Here is a 9785-nt window from a genome sequence, read left to right on the forward strand (position 1 = left end):
TGAGTAGATGGTTCCGAGCACTTTGTAGACCTACCAGATTCCTTTAGATCAATGGGAAGCACCTCGATGTATAATATTTTGGTTAAATTGTTTTTTACCACCTAAAAAAAGTGATAAATTGGTTTTTACCATCTAAAAAAAATAAACATTGTTTTTTACCACCTAAGAATAAAATAAAAATTATTTTTTACCACCGCTTAACCAGAAAAGAAGAAAACGTTATGCGGATCCGTTTCACGACTAGATTTTTTTATTTCCTTATCTTCTCCCACGAATTTCATGTATATAAGCTACAATTTTCCTTTATTTCCCATTAATTCACATAACGTTTTCGTCCATTTTGTAGTTAAAAGGTGGTAAAAGATAATTTAAAATTTATTTTTAGATGGTAAAAAACAATTCGTCAATTTTTTAGGTGGTAAAAAACAATTTAACATTGAAGGCAAATTCTTATGCATTTGAAGACAAAACTGAAGGTGGTAAAAAACAAATTAAAATATTTTATAGAACGGGAACAAAATATTCCACAAAGACAAATTTGGAGGCTATAATAACATAACTGGACCATTTGAATAGACTTTACGTACCTGAACGGTTTCAAAAACTCTTGTGATTATAGATTTATAGGGTATGCATGTAGGGTTCATATAAGGTTGTTAATTTGTAACCATAAGCAATTAAGCCCCCAATAGTAAGTCGCATAGAGGCTGGGAAATAGCTTGGTTTAACAAAATAAGGTGTGACAGGAAAATCATTGAATTGATAGTTAAGAACTGAAGTAATGGTGATAGTGACAATAAATGAAAACATCTAGGTCATTGATTCTGGTAATTGGAATGATCGAGTACAATCTAAATCCCTTAGGGGTCGTTTGGTTGGTGGTTTTCAGGAAAGGTAAAGGGAATCGAATGAACTTGTATGATTCTCTAGTTTGTTATTTATTTGGCGTTTTTGTCATTACTTTTACTCTTTTCTTTTTCACTTACCTCTAAAGCCCTCTATATTGATACCCTACCAACATATTTTTTCGTTCCCTTTCCTTCAACACTCTTGACCACCATTGACCAACCATGAAACACGTACTATCCACCACCTGCAACATATCTGAAACCATCGTCGACCCACCACCCCCCCACCATTGACCCACCAGCCCACCACCTCCCAGGCCGCCAACAACACCGCGAAACCACCCTCCCAACATCGTAAACTGCCCCTACCACCATAAAACAATCTTGAAACCACTCAAAATCACCATAAACCACTCGAAACTACCACAAAACCACCCTCAAGCCACACACAAACCACCTACAACCCCCGAATCTCACTCGAAAATCCAACAACATGAAGGAAATGTGCCCTTCACCCAATGTGCATTAGTCTAATACCAAGGTTCAGATTAATTACGAATAATTAATTCAGTAAGATCAAGTGTCGGAACAACTAGATGGAGCAATATTTTCGATCAGTGAGTTCTAATCCTTATTAGGCTCACATCTTACTCTTGACTGAACCTACAAGGTCACACCAATAACATAAAACAGATCGCCGGATTAAATGAAGCGGAACATTTAATGGCTATTCGGGAATTAGTTCAAAAAGCGTAAATATAAGATACTCCCTCCGTCCCAGAATACTTGACCTGTTTTCCTTATCGGACCGCCCCTTAATACTTGACCTGTTTCTAAAAATGAAAATATTCTAACAATATTATATTATTTCTCACTCCACCCCTATTAACCCACCTACCCCCTACTCCATACAAAAAATAATTAAAAATTCAACACCTACTCTCCCCCAACCCCACCTCTTAACCCACCTCCCACTAACTACATTAAAATAATACTCCACTATCAAGTACTACCTATTAAATTAAATAAGTCAATTCAAGTGCCTTAAACTCTGTGCCGGTCAAACCGAGTCGAGTATTCCGGGACGGAGGGAGTAAGATGTTGGATCGTAATCGTGTATCGTATTGCGTATATTCGTAAGTTTGGAGAAACGAATAATCATATCATGACATTGGATCGTCAAGTACGATTCGATAAATAATAGTCGTAAAGCATTAGACGCAAGACGAAAAGGGAACGAGCACGTTGCTGGCCCACGAACCCAGCACGCAAGCGCCAAACCCATGGGCGCAACAACACGGCAACATCAACAAGGCAGTAGCGCCAGCACATCGGCGCACAATGTGCGCGTGCGGGCCAACCACCGCAGTAGCAGCAACGTTGCACTGCCTGTTGGTTGTGCGTGCTTATGTGTGATGGCCCACCATTGCCCTAGTGCTTTGGTCGGTTTGTACATATACTCCCTATGTTATTCTAATAACCTAATCACAACTGTTTTCCATACACTACACACTTTCAACCCTAGAGACACATAGAACCCTAATTCTGTTAGGTTATGATACATATGACAATTCATAAATCATGCGGAAACAACCATTAAGTCAGGAATACATATTATTTACACATAATCATTTAGCATAGTTTAGATGCATACTCTTTGTTGCGTGCCTTCCCTAGCTGCGCCCGAACCGAACAAGAACAAGTCTTTAGGACTCCAAGTGTCGTCCCTCCGTAGATAGTCCACAGCACGTCCGGATCCGCCTTAAGATTGACCAACTAGAATCGCCCATAAGGTACTATAAATTTTTCGGCACTTTTGAGCAAGATGTGTGACTGAATTTTTCTCTCAAAAACTCACTTTGAATACTTGTATAACTCGTTATAAATTGTGAACCCAGGCCACATATTTATAGGGGTATGGAAAGAGAATTGGAATCCTATTAGGATACGAATTAATTAAATTAGAATTATAATAAAACTCTTATTTAATTAATTTATCAAATAGAATTAGGAATTTAATCATTAAACGAATTCTGCACGTTTTAGGTTTCGTATGCAAACACAAACACTTACGCGAGCATGACCCGCAAGCGTGCAGGCCATGCCCGCGCACAGCCCACACGGCCGCACGGCCCACGCGAGCTACAAGCCCACGAGAGCTGCAGCAATGCTCGCAGCCCACTGCTCGCAGCTGCGCGCGCTGTGCGCGCTGCCACGGCCTGCTAGGCCTGGCCTTGCGCTGGGCCTGGCGTGGCCTTGGCTGTTCGTGTGGCGCGCTTGGCTTGGGCGATGGCCTGGCTTCGTGCTGGGCCCTCGTCCGGCAGGCCTCGTCCGATGCTTATTCGTACGATACACTTCCGATTAAATTCCCGATTCCGGAATATATTTCCGATACGAACAATATTTAATATTTTCGATTCCGGAATTAATTTCCGTTTCGAACAAATATTTAATATTTCTGTTTCCGGAATTATTTTCCGATTCCGATAATATTTCCGATTCTGACAATATTTCCGTTTCCGGCAATATTTCCGATTCCGGCAATATTTCCATTTCCGATAATATTTCCCGATACGTACCATGTTTCCGTTTCCGGCAACATCTACGACTTGGATAATATTTATATTTCCGATACGATCCATATTTCTGTTTCCGGCAATATCATCGTTTCCGGAGTATTCATTTCTTGCTTGTGACGATCTCAGCTCCCACTGAAACCAAGATCCTCCGATTCCGAATATCCATAGTTGGAGTATTTAATGCCATTAAATACTTGATCCGTTTACGTACTATTTGTGTGACCCTACGGGTTCAGTCAAGAGTAAGCTGTGGATTAATATCATTAATTCCACTTGAACTGAAGCGGCCTCTAGCTAGGCATTCAGCTCACTTGATCTCACTGAATTATTAACTTGTTAATTAATACTGAACCGTATTTATTAGACTTAACATAGAATGCATACTTGGACCAAGGGCATTATTTCCTTCAGTCTCCCACTTGTCCTTAGGGACAAGTGTGCATTTCCTAATTCCTTTGTCGCTCGATGCTTGCTCTTGAACATAAGGTAAGAGTTGTCATCCTTATTATGTCCAGAGGTGTTCCTCGGTTTCAGAGTTCAACTGATCAAATAAACAGATAATCATAGCCTATGATTCATCCGAGCACGGCCATGCATTTCACAGTTTCTAGCTCTCCGAGTGGCCTTGTACAACTTTTAAGCATCTCATCCCGATTTATGGGAGGACAATCCCAATCTTGTGATCTTGAGATTAGACTTCGTTTGATAGGTGATTACCTGAGCGTTGCCTTTATAGCCTCCTTTTACGGTGCGACGGTTGGTCAACGTCAAAGCAACCAGTTCTCAAACAAGTAATCTCAAATCACTCAGGTATTGAGGATTTAGTGTTTAATAATTTTAATGAAATTTACTTATGACAGATTTTCATCTCTTACAGTAAAGTTTCATAGGTCTTGTCCGATACTAGTCTTCCCAAAGTAAGTATCTATGCAAATGATTATGACATTGCCATGTCCACATAGTTCAAGAAACAGAACTACTAGTCATCTTGCATTCTAATCGTCTAACGTTTTCTATGCGTCCAATTTTATAGAAAACTCCGACTAGGGACCATTTTCAACCTTTGACATTCAAGTTCACTTGATAGACATTTCTTAGTCACATGACTGGTCCTGACAGTCTATCTTGAATATATCGTCAAATTGAAGGGACTCATCATTTAATAAACCACAAATTAAATGGAAAAATGAATTCTTTTCATTTATTGTGAATGATTAACCAATAATGTTTTACAAAGATTTAAACTCTAAAACTTTAAAACATTAAACAGAGACATCAAAGCCATTCTCCAATATGCTTGATTCCCATAGCTGCAGTGTGCGAGTTGTGCTTCGCCTGCGGCAGAGGTTTAGTTAATGGATCTGATATGTTGTCATCAGTACCAATTTTGCTTATCTCGACTTCTTTTCTTTCAACGAACTCTCGTAGAAGGTGAAATCTACGAAGTACATGCTTGACTCTCTGGTGGTGTCTAGGCTCCTTTGCCTGTGCAATAGCTCCGTTATTATCACAATACAGGGCTATTGGTCCTTTAATGGAGGGGACTACACCGAGTTCACCTATGAACTTCCTTAGCCATATAGCTTCCTTTGCTGCTTCATGTGCAGCAATGTACTCCGCTTCAGTTGTAGAATCCGCAATGGTGCTTTGCTTAGCACTTTTCCAGCTTACTGCTCCTCCGTTGAGGCAGAAGACAAACCCAGACTGTGATCTGAAATCATCTTTGTCGGTTTGGAAACTTGCGTCCGTATAGCCTTTAACAATTAATCCACCATAGACCAGGAAGTCATCTTTGTGCCTTTTCAGGTACTTCAGAATGTTCTTGGCAGCAGTCCAATGCGCCTCTCCTGGGTCTGACTGGTATCTGCTCGTAGCACTGAGTGCGTACGCAACATCCGGGCGTGTACATATAATAGCATACATTATTGAACCAATCAATGATGCATATGGTATCCCATTCATTCGTCTACGCTCATCAAGTGTTTTTGGGCACTGAGTCTTGCTTAGAGTCATTCCATGAGACATGGGTAGGTAGCCTCGCTTGGAGTCCGCCATCTTGAACCTATCAAGCACCTTATTGATATAAGTGCTTTGACTAAGTCCAATCATCTTTTTAGATCTATATCTGTAAATCTTGATGCCCAATATGTACTGTGCTTCTCCTAGATCTTTCATCGAAAAACATTTCCCAAGCCAAATCTTGACAGAGTTCAACATAGCAATGTCATTTCCGATAAGTAATATGTCGTCGACATATAATACTAGGAAAGCAATTTTGCTCCCACTGACCTTCTTGTATACACAAGATTCGTCCGCGTTTTTGATGAAACCAAAGTCACTGACTGCTTCATCAAAACGTATATTCCAGCTCCTGGATGCCTGCTTCAATCCGTAGATTGACTTCTTTAGCTTGCATACCTTTTTAGCATTCTTTGGATCCTCAAAACCTTCAGGCTGTGTCATAAACACAGTTTCTGTTAAAACGCCGTTTAAGAAAGCAGTTTTGACATCCATCTGCCATATTTCGTAATCGTAATATGCAGCGATTGCTAACATTATCCGAATAGACTTTAGCATTGCAACTGGTGAAAAGGTTTCATCGTAATCCACACCGTGGACTTGCCTGTAACCTTTTGCAACCAATCTAGCTTTGAAAACTTCAAGTTTCCCATCCTTGTCCTTTTTCAGTTTGAAAACCCATTTGCTTCCAATGGCTTGGTAGCCATCTGACAAATCGACCAAATCCCATACTTGGTTTTCAGACATGGAGTCTAATTCAGATTGCATGGCTTCTTGCCACTGCTTGGAGCTAGGGCTCGTCATAGCTTGTTTGTAAGTCGCAGGTTCATCACTTTCAAGTAATAGAACGTCATAGCTCTCGTTCGTCAAAATACCTAAGTACCTTTCCGGTTGAGATCTATATCTTTGCGATCTACGCGGGGTAACATTTCTAGATTGACCATGATTCTCACCAGATTCTTCTAAAGATCTCTGAGCTTCATCCTGAATGTCATCTTGAGCATTCTCTAGAGTTTGTTGTTCGATTCGAATTTCTTCGAGGTCTACTTTTCTCCCACTTGTCATTTTGGAAATGTGATCTTTCTCCAAAAAGACACCATCTCGAGCAACAAACACCTTGTTCTCAGATGTATTGTAGAAGTAATACCCCTTTGTTTCCTTTGGATAGCCCACAAGGATACATTTGTCAGATTTTGGATGAAGTTTGTCTGAAATTAATCGTTTGACGTATACTTCACATCCCCAAATCTTAAGAAAAGACACATTTGGAGGCTTTCCAAACCATAATTCGTATGGAGTCTTTTCGACAGCTTTAGACGGAGCTCTATTTATAGTGAGTGCAGCTGTATTTAGTGCATGTCCCCAAAATTCTAATGGAAGTTCGGCCTGACCCATCATTGACCTGACCATGTCTAGCAAGGTTCTGTTCCTCCGTTCCGACACACCGTTCCATTGTGGTGTTCCAGGAGGAGTCAATTCTGATAGAATTCCACATTCTTTCAGATGGTCATCAAATTCATAGCTCAGATATTCACCGCCTCTATCAGACCGCAGTGCCTTAATCTTCTTGCCTAATTGATTCTCTACTTCACTCTGAAATTCTTTGAATTTGTCAAAGGATTCAGACTTATGCTTCATTAGGTAGACATAACCATATCTACTGAAGTCATCAGTGAAAGTGATAAAGTAGCTGAAACCACCTCTAGCATTTGTACTCATTGGTCCACATACATCTGTATGGATTAAACCCAATAGTTCATTTGCTCTTTCTCCAACTTTAGAGAAAGGTTGCTTTGTCATTTTGCCAAGTAAACATGATTCGCATCCTCTAAGTCAAATGGTTCTAGAATTCCTTCCTTTTGAAGTCTTTCTAAGCGTTTCAAGTTTATATGGCCTAATCGACAATGCCACAGATAGGTGAGATCTGAATCATCCTTTTTGGCCTTTTTGGTATTTATGTTATATACTTGTTTGTCGTGATCTAATAAATAAAGTCCATTGACTAATCTAGCAGATCCATAAAACATCTCTTTAAAATAAAACGAACAACTATTGTCTTTTATTAAAAAGGAAAATCCCTTAGCATCTAAGCAAGAAACTGAAATGATGTTTTTAGTAAGACTTGGAACATGGAAACATTCTTCCAGTTCCAAAAATAGCCCGGAGGGCAACGACAAAAAGTAAGTTCCTACAGCTAATGCAGCAATCCGTGCTCCATTTCCCACTCGTAGGTCGACTTCACCCTTGCTTAACTTTCTACTTCTTCTTAGTCCCTGTGGATTGGAACATAAGTGTGAGCCACAACCTGTATCTAATACCCAAGAAGTTGAATTAGCAAGTATACATTCTATAACGAAAATACCTGAAGATGGAACGACTGTTCCGTTCTTCTGATCTTCCTTTAGCTTTGGACATTCTCTTTTGTAATGGCCTATTCCATCACAATAAAGACAGCTTGATGTGGACTTGTCCTGCTTTGATTTAGCATTGCCCTTGGACTTTCCACCTTTCTTGAACGGTCTCCTTCTAGCCTTGAGTAAATCTTTGGCTTCACAGTCCAGTATTATTTCAGCCTTTCTGACAAGGTGAACAAATTCTGCAACTGTTTCTTCTCTTGGTTCACTTAGGTATAGTTGCTTGAAGCGACCAAACCCACTGTGTAGTGAATTGAGCAAGATAGAGACTGCCATCCTTTCGCTTATTGGTGTTCCTAGTAGACTTAGGCGATCAAAGTATGAACGCATAAGATCCACATGGAACCTCAGTGGGACGCCTACCCTCTGTTTAGTGCGAAGGAGCTGAACATGTGTTTCTTGGACCTCCATCCTATAACACCTGTTGGGAGAACTAACCTTTAGACCAGACATTGATTCAATCAACTCATGGACGTTCAGGTCCCTGTCCTCCGTGCTTCCACGACAGATATCCCTCAGATTCTTGATGAGCGTAAAAGGTTCATAGGCTACAAACCTTCTAGCCCAATCATCAGGGATATTGTTCAGCATGAGACTCATAACCTTTTTGAGATCCGCATCCCAGGCGTAAAATCTCTCAGGGATCATGTCTCTGGCATAGTAGCTTGGCATGGGATGTGATAGTACATACTCAAGTCCATTGAGTTTGACTATTTCAACTAGCTTAGCTTCCCATTCAAGAAAATTTGCCAGGTTCAGCTTGACCATAAGCTCAGAACCCATGATGATGTTTTGATTGTTGTTTGCCATATTAAAAACTACAATTTAAAAGAATAAACAAATAAATAACCATTCACAGTTTCTCTTAATAAACTTAAATTCTAGCATACATGCATAATTCAATGTTTATTAAGCATTTTATTCAAGTTATGTGTTCCGGCAGGTGTGAATAAAATGATTCCAAGATCCTAAGATCATTGAAGAACTAAGCACTGTTTGTCGACTTAATCCTAAAACATCTTAGGTAAGCAAAAGCCTTTTGCTAATAGTCTAGAAACTATTCTTGGTTGATAGGTACGTCTAAGAACTTATTAGGTAAACCTATCGAATTTGCCACGACATAAAAGGACTCCTTACTTATATCGTTGAGTTTCACCAAAACTAACATGTACTCACAATTATTTGTGTACCTTGCCCCTTTAGGACCAATAAGTAACACATCGCTGAGCGAAAACTATTACTAGATTGATGTAAAGGATATCCAAGCAAGTGTATATTTTGGCATGACACCTTTTAACTCAATTTTTAAGTTTGGAACTTAAGGCTCTTACTATGTTGGTTAGATTTTAAGTGAACTAAAATCCTTAATCATGCAACATAATCAAGCCACAATCTTATGCATAATTAAGACATATTTAAAGCAATAAATAACTTAAAGCATGTATAAGATAAATGTGATCTAGTATGGCCCGACTTCATCTTGAAGCTTTGACTTCAAAGTCCGTCTGAAAATCTCCGTGGGAGGCACCATTTTTTTCAAATAGGATAAGCTATAATTAAAACTAATTACAACTATTTGATGGTACGCAGACCATATTTGAATTGAAAAACAACTTTGGTACTTTAGACCAATTACATTCAAATTAATGGTAAGCAGACCATATTTTCTATCCTATTTGGGCCATACTAGTCACTTCATAACCTGCAAAACAGTACATATACAATATATACCATTCACCCATTCTTTATCATGAATGGCCCACATAGCTGGTTAGTAAAACACATTATGCATCACGTAAACATTTGCAGCAATTAATCAAGGGCACCAATAATCTACCAATTATTCAGTCCTTATTAATTATAATCAAGTTGTTTTAACCTTAAGGATTCGTAGACCTAATCAAGAGTTTATGACTAAAAAGCGC

The sequence above is a fragment of the Spinacia oleracea genome, chromosome 1 (assembly GCF_020520425.1).
Source record: "Spinacia oleracea cultivar Varoflay chromosome 1, BTI_SOV_V1, whole genome shotgun sequence".
Classification (NCBI taxonomy): Eukaryota; Viridiplantae; Streptophyta; class Magnoliopsida; order Caryophyllales; family Amaranthaceae; genus Spinacia; species Spinacia oleracea.